Raw genomic sequence first — 19,488 nt, 5'->3', positions numbered from 1 at the left:
TCTGTGATTGCCTCTGGATTATAAAAAAAACCATTATGCTATTTAGGATATGCTTATATTTTCAGACAGTCAACCACACCTTTCTCAGTTGAATTTGAAGCTAGTATGCTGCTTATAGAATATGTGTGAACTTTTGACCCACTTGTACAAGAGAGTGTTACAAAGGGGATTGCTTTGAGAACTGAGCTAAACAGTGTGGGGAGAAGGATTCTAAAGAGACTGTACTTTCAGAGGTAAAATGAAAGTGGTTTAGACACATTGCTTAATATGGAGGACTTATTTTCGCAATCAGTGCTTTCTTATAAAGAAAAATGTACCTGTAAATTCAAGGTAGTTCAATGTTAAATGCTTGAACTGACTCTTGTATAGATTTGCGAATCTGTTGTGAAGTTACACAGGGGCAGCGATAAGCACTGCAGTGGATTCGCAAATCCACCCACAACCACTACTAGATTGGGCTTCTCAACAGAAGTTGAAGAAAGGGTTAATAACAACTGATCACTTGAGAATGGAATAACAAAAAAATATAAGGAAGGTTATGATTTTCTATGCACATCAGTATCAGTGAAAAAAGAGTGGAAACGATTGCCATTACTGGTTCTTTAGTACTGAGAGTGGTAAACTATTCTTGTACTTTAGATTCGATATTTTGCATAAGAAACGATTTCATATGATACTGACTTAAAATTGGAGGATTGCAAACAGATTTCACAGGTATAAAATGTTTATGAATTTACTTACTTGTGTAACATAAACTTAGTGCCCATGGATTTCATGCTGTGACTACCAGCCTGATGACTTTTCTTCCAAAGCCTCAACAATAGCTTAGTGGATTTCATGTAATTTCTACAGTGCTCTGCGTCCTGCATGAAACGACCTGTTCCCTTCATATTCTCTGAAGTCCAGAGGTTTCCCTTCATCAGGAACAAGGCACTCCTTTACACAGGAAACTTGCCACTGTATATTACCTTCATTACTACTTCGTCAGCCGTTCCCATCACAGTCTTACGTCATGAGGGTAAGTTCAATTGTCTGGAGAAAACCTATTCAGTTGCAGCTGTTTACAACAATATAAAATAAACCTATTCAATTACAGATGTTGCCAACAATATAATGAACAAAGAAAACTGTTTCAGGGATGTGTTATATTAGTCCTGTGTTTTTTACCTCTCAGCACGATTACCACAGTGAATTCAGCATTACATACAACTCCGTCCGTCATCTCTATCGAATGTTTCATTATTGTCATTTAGCCAGAATTGAAAAACGCTTCCAGGGTCACATAACAAGTAACCAATCCCCCTGTGTGTTGAATATATTCTGGCATTCTTCTTTGCTAAACCAGTGCTGATAATCTGTAAGGCGATGTAGGATTCAAGAGTTAGGGCACCCCAGCCAATCCCACATACAAAACTCTGAACTGGCAATTGGCTGTAGAGTCCGCAAGTGCTTTTAGTCTTTCCGTCCATGTTCGCTCTTACAGTCACCAATGATGCTTATTCTGGTGAGAGGGAACCTTGCTGGGAGTTTGATATATGCAGAGTCAGTGCCTGATTCCTTGACAGTCTCAGGGTTCAAGTACTACTAATAGATCTGATGAGTTTTACAGTGGGTTTGCTTGTTCTGACGGGTGTTTGTTTTCACCTATGTGTGTAATCCAGCCCCAGAAATATAACATTATATAGATAGTGGGCTCCGGTAAACTAACTCCGCTCCATTGTGCCACACTTCAAGAGGAGCGCAGATCAGAGAAACTACGCAAACTCTGCCTGTGGAGTGGAGTTCCCCGTCCAACTCTACCAATAACACACCCAGAGAGGAACTGATACACCTATTTCGATAGGTACCTAATTAGTGACACCCCTAGTCACCCATCTAGACAAGTAGGCCTTTAAACATGCATTGGGCTTGCTAATCCAGAGCCTGTGTGTGCAGTTTTTCTGCCAGGTCAACCTGGCATTGATAGTCCTTGTCAAGCCTTAAACTCCTGTTCTACTATATATATGTCAAAGGTTAGATATTCCGTAGGTAGGTCATAGGGCAGGGTAGTATGTGCTTAGAAGGTAAGACATGCACTTACAAACTTTAGTGAGTTACATGAGCACTTCCAAACCTATAAATACAGTTATACATCTGGTTCCCACCTGTACTTGACTCAAACACACTTACACAACATAAATCCACTCATACACCCTGTCAGACAGAGAAAGAGGCATTTACACATTCAGTCAGATGTCCACACAGCACTTATACATCCAACAGTAACAGAGGCAGTTACACACGGAGTTACATACCCCTACACTCACTTAAGAGCCAGTAAGCAAACAATGTAGCCACTGACATACTCATATACGGACTCATAAACTTGCTTAAAAAGTGAATCATATAGAGACATACTAACTTACACATCCAATGACACACTCACAGAGGGACTGATAAACATATTCAGATAATGTACTCAAGTACTCAGACTCCTAGTTACATATCCACACAAGTAGGCATTTAGACATTTCTATACCTACCACTGCAAAGCCTGTGTGTGCAGTTTTACTGCCAGGTCGAATTTGCATTGATGACCCCTTGCTATGCCTTTAAGTATGCTTCTACTACATATAAGTCACCCCTAATGTAGGCTGTAGATGGACCGTAGGGCAGGGTGCTATGTGCTGAAAAAGGTAACACACGTACGTTTAAGTTTCACTGAGTTACATGAGCATTTACAGACCCATATGCCCAGTTGTACATCCAGCCTGTCACCCACAGTACGACTCACATATTTATTTAGAAAAGCATAGAGCCACTCACACACCCAGTCAGACTGCGATAGATACTTACACATTCACTCATACACCCTCACAAGACTTATGTATCCAGCAGTAACAAAGTCAGCTGCACTCACTGTTACATACCCCAATACTCACTAATGCAGCCTGTAAGCAATCCATGCAGGCACTTACATACACATTTAGAGACCCATACAGTTACTAAGAGAGACAGACATGTACTGACACAGTTATTAACACATCCAGTGACAAACTCACAGAGAGACTCATGCAGTCAGACATGTACTGAAGTAATGACACTCGTAGTCACTCATCCAGACAAGTAGCCCTTTAAACATGTCTTAGACCTGCTACTGCAGAGCCTGTGTGTGAAGTTCTACTGCCAGGCCGACTTGCAATTTAAAGCCAATTGCCAAGCGTTAAACTCCCCTTTTACTACATATGAGTCACCCCCTAAGGTAGGCCGTAGGTAGGCTATAGGACACGGTGTTATGTGCTAAAAATGTAAGGTATGTACTTTTAGGTTACAGTGACTTACATGTGCACTTACAGACTCATAGGCCCAGTTACATATCCATTCTCTGACCCATACTGCAACTGACAGACCTATTTACAAAAATAATTAGCCCCTCACACACCCAGTCAGGCACCGACAGAAGCCCTTACACACTCGCTCGCACACCCACACAGCACTTATGTACCCAGGAGTAACTAAGATAGTTTCACACAGACTTAAATACCCCAAAACTCACTAAGAAAGCCATAAGCAGTCCATACAGCCACTTACATACACAAATACAGACCCATTTAGTTACTAAGAGAGCCAGTCATATGTTGATAGTTCCTCACATATCCAATGAAACACCCACAGAGGTGCTAATACACTCATTAAGATATGTACTGAAGAACTGACAAAACCAAGTCACCCATCCAGACAAGTAGCATTTGAAACATGTCTTGGGCCTGCTACTGCAGAGTCTGCCTGTACTGTTTGATTGCCAGGTTGACCTTAAACTCCCTATTTTTTACATATAAGTCACCCCTAAAATAGGCTGTAGGTAACCCTTGGGGCAGGTTGCTATGTGCTTAAATGGTAAGACATGCACTTTTAAGTTTCAGTGAGATATACAGACATGTTTAGACTCCTACACCCAGTTATACATCTCACCCATACAGCAACTGATATACCTTTTTACAAAAGCCCTACAGCCACTCACATAACCAGTTAGACAGCGACAGGGACATGTATACATTCACTCACAAACCCACACAGCACCTATGTATCCAGCAGTAATTGAGCCAGTTATACACGCAGTTACATACCCCAAAACTCACTAACACAGACAGTAAGCAGTCCATTCTGCCTACATTTAAACCCCCATAGAGGTACTAAAAGAGCCAGTCACCTTTTTCACTGAGGTAGGTAGCCCATAGGGCAGTGTGCCATGTGCTTAAAAGGTAAGACTTGTACTTTGACATTTTAGTGTGTTACACACGCACTTACAGACCCATACGCCCTGGCTTATGATGACAGAGAGATTTTCACATTTACTGTGATACATTGAAAGCAGTTATGTACACAAAATAATAGAGCTACTTTACACACTATTACATATGCCAGTACTCATTAACACAACCGTTGACCAATCCAAAGAGGTACTTATGTACCCATTTGGAGATCCATACAGTTACTAAGACGAACAGTCATAAACTGAGATAGTTCCTTACAAACCTAGTGAGAGAGCCACAGAGGCAGTCATACACTCAGTAAGATAAGTACTCAAGTATTAATATACCTAGTCACGTATCCATACAGTAACTCGTAAGCATATTTATAAATTCAAAGTAGCACACTTACAGTTCATGTAACACACTATATAATTCCTGCATTTATACACCCAGTTATAGTGTCAGAAAACCTGACTTATGGACACAAAAGCGGTATAGCTAGACAATATGAAAGACACTAAGGAAAGTATTCACACACCCATTTAATCACCTATACATCCACTAACATACTCACTGATACTAATACAGACACAGACACATCCAGGCACACATTGATCCATACAATGAGACAGCCAGGCATACACAGATACACACACACACACGCACACACACACACATACACACACACACACAGGGTCACACTGGTCCATATAGTGAGACACTCAGGCACTCACAGATGCATACAGTAACACAACCACACTAATACATACCTAGAGACACCTAGGCACAGACTGATGAATACGGTGATATGCCCAGACATGCACTAATGCATACACTGACACACCCAGACACACTCTAATGAATACAATAGCGCACTAAAGCAGACACTGGTACAAACACTAACGCACCTAAGCACATGCTCTGGCATACACTAACACACCCAGGCACACACTGATGCATACAGTAACACATCCAGGAAAACACATATGCGTCTACTAACACACTCAGGCACACACTAATGCATGCACTGAAACACCCAGGCACACACTCATGTATACGCTAACACATCCAGGCACACACTTATGCATACACTGACACACCCAGGCACACACTGACACACATGATGACACACCAGGCACACGCTGACACATATGCTGACACACCCAGGGAGACACAGATGCATATGAAGATACACCCAGGCACACACTGTTGCATACAGTGACACACCCAGTCACACACTGATGCAAATGCTGACACACTCAGGCACAGACTGATTTAAACATGAAAAGTAACAGGCTCAGAGGGGCTATAACACATGGACATAAATGTTTATGTAGGTGATTTAATGCTTAAATCATGTAATTTAATAGTATATGGTGAAAAGCTAAATGTATTGATTTCTTTTTTGTTGACAAAATCTGTAAGAAGTAAGGATAATGTCTCCTTACAACAAAGAGAGAAAATGGACATAATGTCGAGAATGTGGTTAAAGAGAAAAAAGCTGTGGGTAAGAAAGCTAAAAAGTTTCTTAAAATAGTATGTGGAAAAATGCAAAGTGAGCAAAACCATGGAAAAAAGGAATGTTTCAAATCAGCTAAGAAAGGAGATAAACTAAGTGTCATTAAGAGTATTAAATCTTACAAGAAAGCAAATAGTTTAACAATAAGACAGAGGCAATTTGAGGAGATCAGCGAAAGAATGTTTCATAGAAGGGGAATACAGAATTTGGTATGAACTATAAGGTATTATAAAAGGAGTAAAGAAGCAGTCAAACAAAAACAACATATTGAGGTTGTAGTTGATAAGGCATTTGCCCTGAAGTGGAAGCTATTGATGATTTTGATACTGAACAGAATGAGAACACTGGATAAAACAGTGTTGTCTATGAAGAGAAGAACAAAGAAAAAGGCACGAATAGAATTAAGTGTTGTAAAATCTTCAGAGGAGAAAGGAAGTATATGTCCAATACTGATCCTTTTTATAATAAAGAAAGAAAATTTCAAGAGAACACATTAGTGCATGCAGTTGAAACAACTGGTCGATGATATTAGGTCAAAGATGGTACTCCCATTGCCAAAGAGGAGATGGTTCCTAGGAAAGTCGAGGAAGTAATAACTAAAGACGTACAAAGAAGACGTATACAGGCCCCTGTATACAAATGGAACTGTAGCAGTATTTGCACTTTTCAGCAGGAATCAATTGATTTATTGAGAACTTTCCTACACATCCATGCAGACGTCCAGCAAAGAATTGGAATTTTGCAAGGATTTCATCCATGCAAAGTAAGGAAGTATACTAATGTAAAGGGACATTCACTGGCATTTCTATCGAATAAAGTGTGCAGAAGCACTTTTCGTCACTTCAGAATCTTAGCTGTTTATCACTCAAAAATGCGAAATTTAGTTAGGAGACTTTGCTTTGTGAAAACTCCTGCCTTATGTTTAGGAGAAATTAATAGAGCTCTATTACATGGTACAGTAGCAGAGGTAGAAAAAGTATGTGAAGATGTTCAGTTTTGTTTCTTTGGTCCTGAAGAGGACTCTAGGGAAAATGAAAAGTTGTTATGTGCATGTGTAGATGAACAAGACACAGTTATTATTGTTGAAAACCTTACGCAAGAGATTGCACAATTTAACACAGTTTCTTCAGAGAAACCAAACTGTTGTTAGGTCAGTATCACATCAGGGGGAAGCAAGATGGCAGCCATGTAGGTGGCCGACAGCAGCAGCACACTGACCTGTGGTTTTATTTTAACAAATGGACTAACACGAAAAGACGCCTATGGCCCTCGGCGCCTTTTCCAGTTGCACCAGCACCCGTAGGAACTTCTCACAAGTGGCGCTGATCTTGGGAAGTCTCTACGCCTTCAGGTGTCTGGCTGCAGTCGTGATGAATCACTCGGAGTGCACTTTTTGCCAAGCTGCGGTGTCAAAGGCAGGAATGGGGCCCAAGAACAGCAGAAGGGGAAAACTGCGCACCCTCCCTCGCAGGCAGCATTGGGCCCGGTGGAGCAGGGGGTCAAAAATGCAGGAGGACAACTCCGCGGCCAGGTGGATGACGCATTCCATCCACCCAGGATATGGAGCCTGAGAGGATGGGAAAAGGCGGGGCTGCCGGCAGTGCATGTCCGGCCGGTCCTACAGTGGTTGATCTCCTGAAGGGTTCAGCCTTGAAACTGGACCTGCAGATGCGGGGAACCCCTGGAGTAAGCGAACCGGAACAGCCAGAGTCCGAGAACACAGCCCTTCAGACGCCACAGGATGTGCCCAACTCCCGGACTCAGGAGAATAAAAAGTTGGCAGCAAAGCTCCCCACCACTTATCATGATGAAGGTATGCGGTGCCCCCTTTCACACAGCCAAAGGCCCGTGTTAAGGAAAAGGCGGGCTTCATTGTTCCCATTACCGTGTCGGTAGAGGAGACTACAAATTGTGATGGTAATCCATCAAATGCAGGGGATGGGCTCTCTGCAATGGGGAGGGCCCGGATCACCCGGGTGGGGCAAAGATGTTGTTGAAATGCATTCAAGAGGTGCTTTGAGTCTCGCTCCCCAGAGTTTACAGCCACCTGACACATGCAACCATAATCCCCCTGACCTGGCAATATATGGAACTAATGATAAAGCAAATGACCAGGCCTCAAGTTCCTCACTGCTACGGCTACAGAGGGGGGTGGGGGGGGAGACTGGCAAATGTGAGCCAGAAAAGGAGCCTAGCGATTGCTTTTACTTGTTGTCCTATGGGGTTGAGTGGTCAGTGGATGGGTCTGACACATCCCCCAATTTTAGCGAGAATGACAGTGAACCGGAAGAAGATAAAAGGGGCTGTCCTCTGACAGCCCATAAGATGAGCAAGAAGGCTGGTCAGCGAGCTTCAGTGGGCAAGGATTTAGCCTGGGACTATACACTTACTGAATGCCTGACCGGCTCCCTCATGGGTCCCTACTGGGCACAGGTTGCTCTGAATTCCTTACAGTGGCCGCTCTTTATCAGGCAATTTTAATGCACCATGAGGAAACGGTCCAAGATAGCCGTAAGGCTCAGACTGCTCTAAGGAAAGTCCAAGGGGTGGTCAGATAACGTACTAAGGTGTGTAATACCATCGGGGAACACCTAACAGACCTTGAAACTAGAACTGCCACAACTGAGATAGATCTTGCTGCTACTGTGGTACAAGTAGAGGTGCATGAATCCCATTTGGTAGATATGCAATGGAAACTGGAAGATCAAGAAAATCGCCAGAGGCGCAACAATCTCCACTTGTTAGGGGTCCCAGAAGGGGTCGAGGGCTCGGCTATTCAGGCATATGTGGTGGAACTCTTACCTGCAGCCCTCCCCAACCTATCAGGCTGGAACTAGTCACAAGAAGTGCAGCGGACCCACAGAGTGCCCTTTGCACTAAGGCAACCACTCAGGAACGGGTTGAAGCCACGGGCTATTTTCATGTACCTCGGAAACTTTCTCTTAAGACAAACTATTTTGCAGAAAGCAAGACCTGAAGCAAAGCGCTCTAGTGGAGATGTCTCGTTCTTTGTCCGACCAGACTTTTGGCATGCTACGGTCGAGGGACGTTGGCGGTTGCGGCAGCTCATTAAGCCCTTCCAAGATAAAAATGCACAGGCTTATCTAGTTAACCCTGCACGTTTAAAAGTGGTCTGGGGGGGCAAATTTGATTCTTTGATTCTGAGGTTAAGGCGAAAGAGTTTCTAGATGGATCTGAGCTGTAAGAACTGTAAGAAGTGTAAGAAGAGGGCTAAGCGCATAGCCAATTCATGTCTGTAATCATGTTTCTGATGTTATAACTAGGTTCACAATTAGGGCCCTCTCTTTTTCTTACAATTATTTTGTGTATTTGGTGTTTTTTTAATGTTTTTATCACTATTATGAAATGTGTGCATAATCCACTGGTCACACGTGCTGCACCCATCGCGGACTGATAGCTTCTCAGGGTATGGGGAGGGGGAGGGCCAAAAGAGGGAGAGGGTTCTGGGGAGGCGGGGTTGGGTTGGGTTGGGGGTACAGGGGCAGTGGTGGGTTGGAGGGGCTCAAGGGGTTAGTGTAGGTGTGGGGGGGAGCAAAGCAAAAATGTTACCCAGAGCTGGAATTAAATCCCCACAATACATTTATTTATGTAGTTATGTACTTGGTAAAGTTGCGATTAAGAACAGCAAGGGGGGTTTCAAGTATAGAGTAGATGGGTAAAATCACCATATGCATGGTAAATGTGGGATCACTGAATGATATGATGAAATGGTGAAGGGTGGCTGAGTTTGTAAGGTCAATCACCCCCGATATTGTTTGTACGCTGGAGACACATATCCTCTGGGATAAAAGGAAGTTGATTGCAATAAGGGGATATAATCTGTTGTCTTGCTCCTCACAGAGTTCTAATAATTGGGGATGGGCTATTTGAACCAAACTCCAAATAGGGCTGATTAGGGATAAGCTCTGGTATGCGTATGGTAAGTGGGCACTGGCTGAGCTTGAGGTAGGACTCACAGTCTGTGCAATATATGGGTCGAATCAAGATGACCAAAGATATTTGAGGATCTTGGGGTCGAGATAGCATCTTGACCGCACTCGCTGGTTATTTGTGGAGATCTCAACATTCACCAAGCAGTTGAGACCCGGCGAGCCCAGCAATATCAAGGAAAAGACCTCAAGTATACAGGGCTTTAGCATCACTTATGGACAGCCACGGCCTAGTAGACACTTGGATCTACAAACAACCTAAGGATCCAGGCTATACCTATTACTCCTGCCACCACAAGAAATATGTTTGACTTGATTATTTTTTCAATAACAGCAGGCTTGTTAAGTAAAACTGAAACTAAGAAGTTCCCGAAGGTAATCTCAGACCACAGTTAATTTTGGAGGTCGAGGTCCAAGCGGCTGTCTAATGCCGCTGCAATGTGGACATTCAATAGGAAATTGTTGGCAAATGTAGCCTTTGTCGAGCACATGAGGAACTGGACGAAGGGGTATTTTGACATTAATAGGCACAGCGCTCCCTGAGGTATAGTTTGGGATGCCTTTAAGGCTGGCTTGAGCGGGGAGATCATTAGCTTCATTGCTCAAGAGAGGAGACAGTGCCAGGCTGAGAAAGAGAGGCTGTTGAGGGAACTGACAGAGGCTGACAAAGAACATGTGACACGGATAGCACGGGGCAAGGGGTGGCACAAACCCAGCTCAAAATCATTTCTCTAAAAGCAGAAATTAACAGCTGTCTAAGTCAGAGTATGGCTGAAGAATTTCAAACTCATAAGAATGGAACAGAATCAGTCGGTAAAATGCTTGCGCTGCATACATGGCAGAAGAAAGCTAGAAGCAAGATACCCTCAATCAGGAAAGATGGAAGAACTTATACAGAGACTAGTGACATACTTAGTGTGTTCCAAGAATTTTTCAAGTCATTATATAAGGAGGATAGCGGGATACCCTCGGATATCTCTCATGTAGTGTGAATCTTGGGGCTGTCCTAGACCGACCGGCCAGGAATCAGCTAGAAGGAGAAATAACACTGGAAGCGGTCCTGGCAGCTTCACATTATCTACCTTCGGGGAAAACTGCTAGCCCCGATAAAATACCTCTTGAATTTTATAAGACAGTTCAATCCCAGCTAGCCCCTATTTTATTGGACCTGTTCTTGGGGGTACAAAACAATGGGTTTCCACCAAAGTGTAGCGATATTATTATATTCCCCAAGAAGGGCAAAACTCTGGACAACCTGGCCTCGCATAGGCCGATATCACTGATAAACTACGACACCAAGATCAACTCTAAAATTCTGGCAGCTCAGCTAGGTAAGATCATAGCCCATTTTGTGTCACCCTAGCAACATGGCTTTATTCCCGGCAGAGGGACCACGGACCATATAAGGGGGACAATAACTTTGTTCAACATCACAGTGGAGACAGGGGGACAGATGGCTATGGCCCTCCTTGATTCAGAGAAGGCTTTTGATTGGGTGGACTGGGGTTTTTTATGGGGAATACTTGAATTAAAGTGTTTCGCCCCCCGAATAATCACCGCTATTAACCCCTTCGCTGCTAGGCCTTTTCCCCTCCTGTGCTAAGCCTTTTGTGGGCTATTTGTGGTAGTGCGCGCTTAGGCCCCTGTAACTTTTTGACCACATTAGGTATCCACGCCAAATTTGCGTCCTTTTCCTCCAACATCATGGGAATTCTAAAGGTACCCAGGGAATGTGGATTCTCCAGGAGGGTTCCCAGAAATTAGTCAAAATACAGCAACATTTTGTTTTTTTTGTGAAAAATGGGAAAAACGGGCTGCAAATGAAAGCGTCTGGGTTTTTCTCTGCAAATGGTATCAAAAAAGAGTTTGTGGGGCTGAAATGACCATTTCTCCTGCTTTTAGGGAATTACAGAATTTTGTCAGAAAAACAAACTTTTTACATAGTTTTGGCATGTTCCTGGGACATACCCTATTTTTGTTATTTTTTGTGCATTCAACCTCCTTCCAGTTAATGGTAGAAATGGGTAAAAAAACAATAATGGATCCTGGAAAGCTATACATTTTTGAAAAGTAGACAAAATTCTGAATTCAGCAAGGGGGGTTTGTGTAGATCCATCAAGGTTTCTTTATAGAAACTACCAGTTAAATATAGGAAAAATTAAAAATTAGTTGAAAAAAGCAGCCTTTGGTGTCAACGTTTTCACCTGTAACTTCTTCTAATTATGGCATCTCTTTGAAAGCAATGTACCGTTACATCCACTGGACCTTCATGGTTGTGGGGATATATAGGACTTGTAGGTTCACAAAGAGCCCAATGAACCCAGAGTAAAAAACTGAGCAACATTTTGTAATGGTTTTTTATTATGTTCCGGGTATAAAGCAATAATTGTGAGAAAATGTATAGATGGAAAAATCGGTATGAAAGACACCGATGTATTTCTGAAATGGGAACAATTTACAGAGTTTAGAAACAGTGCATATTTGCACATTTTCGAAATTGGGAATACTCATATTAGCATGATAATTATTGGTCATTTTTCAAAATTACTTTTTTTTACACAATGTCTTTCATTTGGAAGGGAGAAATGCATCAAAAATCAATAGGTAATAACAGTTGCTTTACAAATCTGAACTACCCTAATTCTCCCGATAAAAATGGTACCTCACTTGTGTGGGTAGGCATAGTGCCCATGACAGGAAATGGCTCAAACCCTAACATGAACACACCACATTTTCACAATGAAAATGTACACATTTTTTGCGAAGAGTCTAGCTGTAGTTTTTTAACCCTAGCTCTGCCGGCACCTAGGGAAACCTAGCAAACCTGTACATTTTTTAAAACTAGACACCTAGGGGAATCCAGGATGGGGTGACTTGACTGCTTCCCACTATGATCTGTTACCCAGAATCCCTTGCAAACCTAAGAAATGGACAAAAAAAACAAATTTTCCCCACATTTGTTTGATGGAAAGGTCTGGAATCTGCGTGGATCCACAAATTTCCACCCACCCCGCGTTCCCCAAAGTCCTACATGAAAAATGGTACCTCACTTGTGCGGGTCGGCCTAGTGCCCGCGACAGGAAACGGTGCAAAACGCAACATGGTCACACCTCAATTTTGCAGTGAAAAATGACCCTTTTTTTGCAAAGTGACTTGAGTGCCTCCCACCAGGGTCTGTTACCCAGAATCCCTTGCAAACCTAAAACATTGTCAAAAAAAACACATTTTCCCCACATTTCTATGATGGAAAGTTCTGGAATCTGCGTGGATCCACAAATTTCCACCCATCCCGTGTTACCCAAAGTCCTATGAGAAAAATGGTACCTCACTTGTGTGGGTCGGCCTAGTGCCCGCGACAGGAAACGGCGCAAATTGCAACGTGGTCACACCTCAATTTTGCAGTGAAAAATGACCCTTTTTTGGCAAAGTGACTAGCTGTAGTTTTTGAACCCTAGCTCTGCCGGCACCTAGGGAAACCTAGCAAACCTATATATTTTTGAGAAATAGACACCCAGGGGAATTCAGGATGGGGGGACTTGCGTGCCTCCCACCAGGGTCTGTTACCCAGAATCCCTTGCAAACCTAAAAAATTGTCAAAAAAAACACATTTTCCCCACATTTCTATGATGGAAAGTTCTGGAATCTGCGTGGATCCACATATTTCCATGCACCCCGCGTTCCCCAAAGTCCTACGAGAAAAATGGTACCTCACTTGTGCGGGTCGGCCTAGTGCCCGCGACAGGAAACGGCGCAAAACGCAACGTGGTCACACCTCAATTTTGCAGTGAACCGGCACCTAGGGAAACCTACCAAACCCACACATTTCTGAAAACTAGACACCCGGGGGATTCCAGGGAGGTATGGCTTGCGTGGATCCCCCAACATTTCCTTACCCAGAATCCCCTGCAAACCTCAATTTTAGCTGAAAAAGTAACTTTTTTCACACATTTCTGTGTGGGAAAGTTGTGGCATCACCGGGCTCACACAAATTTACCACCACCCAGCGTTCCCCCAGGTCTCCCGGTAAAAATGGTGCCTCACTTGTGTGGGAGGCCCAATTACCCGCGACAGGCAAGGGCCCAAAACGTAGTGAGGCGACATCAAAATTGTCTATCACAAAACCACCTGGTTTTGCAAGGGGGGTCACTTGGGTTTTTGGCCCGGTGCTCGCCGGCCATCTAGGGAAACCTACCAACCCATACATTTCTGAAAACTAGACACCTGGGGGCTTCCAGGGAGGTATGGCTTGCGTGGATCCCCCAACGTTTCCTTACCCAGAATCCCCTGCAAACCTCAATTTTAGCTGAAAAAATCACTTTTTTCACACATTTCTGTGTGGGAAAGTTGTGGCATCACCGGGCTCACACAAATTTACCACCACCCAGCGTTCCCCCAGGTCTCCCAGTAAAAATGGTGCCTCACTTGTGTGGGAGGCCCAAGTAGCCACGACAGGCAAGGGCCCAAAACGTAGTGAGGCGACATCAAAATGGCCTATCGCAAAACCACCTGGTTTTGCAAGGGGGGTCACTTGGGTTTTTGGCCCGGTGCTCGGCGGCCATCTAGGGAAACCTACCAAACCCATACATTTCTGAAAACTAGACACCCGGGGGCTTCCAGGGAGGTATGGCTTGCGTGGATCCCCCAACGTTTCCTTACCCAGAATCCCCTGCAAACCTCAATTTTAGCTGAAAAAATCACTTTTTTCACACATTTCGGTGTGGGAAAGTTGTGGCATCACCGGGCTCACACAAATTTACCACCACCCAGCGTTCCCCCAGGACTCCCGGTAAAAATGGTGCCTCACTTGTGTGGGAGGCCCAAGTACCCGCGGCAGGCAACGTCTCAAAACGTTGTGGGGCAGAAAAGTCTTAATTATAATTTGGCCCCCCAGGAAGCGACCCTTGCCCAAAGGGTTGCTTCCTATTCAAAGCACAAACATATCCCTGGGTCTAGTGGGCTCTTCTGCCCCCCCTAGGACCAGAAACGGCTAAAAAACAGCCCAATCTGCCCCCATGGGGGGCAGAAAAGTCTTAATTATAATTTGGCCCCCCAGGAAGCGACCCTTGCCCAAGGGGTCGCTTTCTATTCAAAGCACAAACAAATCCCTGGGTCTAGTGGGCTTTTCTGCCCCCCCCCCCCCTAGGACCAAAAATGGCTAAAAAACAGCCCGATCTGCCCCCATGGGGGGCAGAAAAGTCTTAATTATAATTTGGCCCCCCAGGAAGCGACCCTTGCCCAAGGGGTCGCTTTCTATTCAAAGCACAAACAATTCCCTGGGTCTAGTGGGCTTTTCTGCCCCCCCCCTAGGACCAGAAACGGCTAAAAAACAGCCCGATCTGCCCCCATGGGGGCAGAATTTTTTTTATTATTATTTGGCCCCCCAGGAAGCGACCCTTGCCCAAGGGGTCACTTCCTTTGCGCAAAAAAAACATCCCTGGTGTCTAGTGGGGCATCCCTGCTCCATGAACGCGACGCTGTGCGCGATCGTGAAGCAGGAATGCCCAGCATTGAGACATCAGGGGAGAGGAAATACTCTTTCCTCTCCCCCGATGCCTCAAGGCATCCTAAATTGGCCCCACCGGAGGCAAAACACGTACCTCCTTCACTGGACACGCTGGAAAGAAATGATTTCCCGCGCGTCCAGTGCTTTCTGATGGCGTGCACGCTGACGTCATGGGGAAGCGTAGGGGGGCTCAGGGGTGGCAGCGGAAACTCTTCCACTGCCATCCCCCTCTGTGGGGGGAAGATCGATGCCCCAGGGGGGAGCGCCAGCGCTTCCCCCAGGGACTGTGCTCATGACGGAGCGGTTTCGTCATAAGCACAGCCCAACCGATGCTCATGACGGAAACGCTCCGTCATGAGCATCGAAGGGGTTAAAGCTATGTACTCCAACCCGTATGCATGGCTCCAACTAATGGAGGAAGAGTTGGACATCATACAAGTGTCGAGGGGGACCAGGCAGGGGTGCCCCTGCTCTGCCATTTTGTTTGCTCTCTATATAAACCCACTGATTTAGTAGATTTTAAACAATCAGGGGATAAAGCTGATTATCAGCGAAGGGTATGCTGATAACATTGTCATTGTCACCACTGACCCCGAAGGCGCAATCAGGGAAATAGAAGCTATGGCTGGAGAATCTGGTAAAGGCTCCGGCTATGTTTTTTAATAAAGTTAAACCCCAAGTCATCTGCACAGACAATCTTACCTTTCAAGACTCACGGCATGTGGACACAGCTGTGTATCTTGAAGTTTGCATCAACTCCAAAGTAGCTACTATAGGCAGAATCAATTGTGATCCCCCGGTTGAAAAAAATATCGACAGACTTAAAACGTATAAATGGGCTATATTTATCAACCATCGGTAGGGGTAATGTTTTAAAATGACTATGTTGCCCAAGATCTTATATCTTTTTTGATCACTACCAGTGGCTATGGATGAAGTAATACTGAAAACTCTGGACACCATATTCATAAATTGTATTTGGCAATACAGGAAGGTGAGGCAACCATTAAAGTATCTGTCTCTTCCACAGAGACGGGGTGGGCTGTCAGTCCCCAATATTACATTATATTATTGGGCGGCTCTTCTACAGCAAATGCATATTTTATTTTTCTTGGAAAATGACGTAAGGTCAGCAGAGTCACAGCGCCCTTCCCACAATCTATGAACTTGCTCTAGGAAGAAAGGTTGGTGTACTGCTGCTGCAGCAGCTAGAGCCGAGTTATTGCAAGAAAGTCCACTTCAAGGTAATACTCATTGTGTGGAAAATATAGAGCAAGGTTCGTAAAACTATGAAGATCCTGAAATATTGTAGATATACTCCACTGTGGTGCTCCTCCCTTTTTTTGCCTCTCTTTTACGATGTAATGGGAAGACAATGGGAGCGGTATGGCCTGACAGCAAATGGGGACCTGTATCACCTTGGCCAGATATGCCCTTTTATTCATCTGCAGCAAGGGTTTGGTATTCCAGATATCCAATATTTTAAATAGATGCAAATTAGGGAATTCCTTAGTAATTCCAGGAAGGTCATATTCCTAGATAAAATACCTCTTGTGGAGGTAATCACCCGGGCAGACGGCAAAATAAGAAACATTTATAGCATTTTGCTGGACAGTCTCCTGGATGACCTCGTGAAAACTGAAGCAAATTGAGCTAGGAAGCTTAGCTATCCCGTTGCTGTCATAGATAATGCAATAGCATTAGCCGCAAAGATCTTCTTGTCAGTGAGCCTGAAGGCGCAGCATTTCAAAACGCAATTTAACCTGTATTTGTTTGAGTGGGGCAAGAGAACAGACGATAAGTGTCATAGGTGTGGGGAAGGCCCGGCCACATTGGTTCATATGTTTTACGACTGCCCCAGGCTACTTCCCAAAAGAGCTGGAGCTCTTTTGAGAAGGACTGCTAGGGTGCAGGATCAATCTTAGCCCAACCTTGATGATTTTGGGTCATGATAGCAACAGTGGCTTGGATATTACCCAGATGTATTTTGTATTTGTATCAGTAGCTGTTGCCAGGGTATTAATTGTTACCAGGTGGAAGGACCTGGATTCCCCCTTGTTACAGATCTGGCTAGCTCGGCTGTTGGGTATATACAATTAAGAGATAGCCCTCTTTGAATGCAGGGGCAGACATGCCAGGAAGCTGAGGAAAGAAATCTGGTCTCCCATTATGGACTGGAAGAACAATACTGATCGTGCTTCAGAGCAACTTGCTGGCTGTCCATAACTGCTGTAGTGGCGATCCAACAACCTAGAATATCCTATAATCAGGACAGCTAACAGGCGTAAGAAGGGTCGCTCGGTTGGTTAGGTTTCATATCCTTCTAGGTTTATCTTTACGGGTGGCCCAACCGGCTTTTTGTAAGAAGTCGCCATTATTTGATTTGACGTATTGTAAATAAGGAAGAAATGTATTAACTATGCTGTTCTTATCCCCTTTATTTTTTGGCTTGGTTTTTATGGTTTTTATATATATTGACATATAACTATGTATATGACGCATTAATTTTGTATATGACTTTTTCCATTTTGTAAAATCTATAAAATATAACTCTCTGTTTAATCAATAAAAAAAAAAGAGAAACCAAACTGTTTGTATTTGTTGTCGATGCACTCACTACAAAAGCCAAACTCGAAATGTTGTCTTGTTCTCACAAAATGAACAAGAAAATAAGGATAAGTGGCAAGAATTTGTTGTATATTTATTTGTGGAGAAAAGCTTTGATTTGTCAACACCCCAAATGATATGCAAGTATTGCTATGATACGTTAGAAGATAACAAAATGCCTGTCAGGTCAATACATGATAAATTTGAATTGGTTTCAATCCCAGAATAACTTAGAGGTGCCATCTACTACATGGGCCCAACATGTGTACTCTCATGCTACACCAGATTAGTAGAGGGCCTGAAAGAAAGAGATGTTCTCCCTTTCTGTCAGATGCAAGTCAGAGATGGTCCTGATTCCATAGGAACAGTCCTTCCCAAACTACCAGGCCCTTTTCCTTGTGAACAGGAACACAAACAACCCAAGACCGGTTTTGGCCTACTTGAGCATTGTCAGAAGAGTGCAGCTTTGAATCCTATAGCACAGTGAGCCCACATCTGCGCATACCTTTGGCACTTAGGGTTTGCACTGCAGATTACAGAAAGGTAATGGGTGGAATGCTTCAATTAATCTCTACCACTGATAACTACTTGGGTCCACATCATGGTCCATCTTACTTAGCCCAATATGCATCCTTAAACAGAACTAGCCATATGGAAATCAGCATTGGTCCTATACCAATAGAAAGCAGGACACAGGCTGAACATCAGTGGTTAATTTTAAAAATATAAGTGCCAACACTCTTGACAGAAGGCCACTGTAGCTTGAACCCCCCCCCCCCCATTGCCCCTCTCAGGAATACCAGTGACAGTACCAACACAACTCCTGACCATCACACTCCTACAAGTGTGGCTTCATACTATTCCAGGCCCCTCAAGTTATAAGAATGGTTTGGGCTGCAGGTATTTCTCATTTTTTATGTATATTGAATTAATGAACAACAGATGTTGTGTTCATATCTAAATTCGATAGACAGCGCCATCATGAGGCAGACTGTCAAAAGTGCCGGTTTTGACAATTAAGTGTCGTTGCAGAGCACCGGAAACCACCAGCTCCAATTAAGCACTGCTGAGCAGACACAGTCTTCCTTGAATGGGATAGTTCTCACAGCAGGTAGTGACAATATAGTTTCCAAACTAAGAGACAGAAATAGTACACTATCACCGTAGCACTACTGCATCGTACAACATCACCTTTATAACTTGGGACAACACATCTTGGACTATACATCGTCAAAGGTAAGAAATGAAAATTGTGTGCTGATTATAGATAATTAAACTATTTTTTTAGAGGCTAATGGTAATATATTTAAATAAAATAAGTATGCGTAATAATACAAGAATACATAATAGCATGAAATGGGTTCGATTCGATTAAAAAGGAGTTTCAGGGGTGGCCTTCTTCCTGAGAGATATTATTACAATTTCATATAATTTCAGGTATTTTATTTACACATAAGAGGGTTATAAAAATAATTTAGGGGCTGAGCACTTTTGTCCCTCAGCTGGTGGCAGGGTAAGGACCTTGGGGATCTTTAGGGCAAGCCGAATATTGTCAGAAGCAGAGAGGAGTATAATGAATCCAGCCTAGCGACTTGAAGTTTCGTGAGTGAGCCATTTGCAAGGGTAGGGAAAGTCAATTTGTCAATTTATTCCTGACGAACACTGCAAATACTACCA

The sequence above is a fragment of the Triturus cristatus genome, chromosome 3_2 (assembly GCF_964204655.1).
Source record: "Triturus cristatus chromosome 3_2, aTriCri1.1, whole genome shotgun sequence".
NCBI lineage: Eukaryota > Metazoa > Chordata > Amphibia > Caudata > Salamandridae > Triturus > Triturus cristatus.
Note: the sequence above shows the minus strand (reverse complement) of the source record.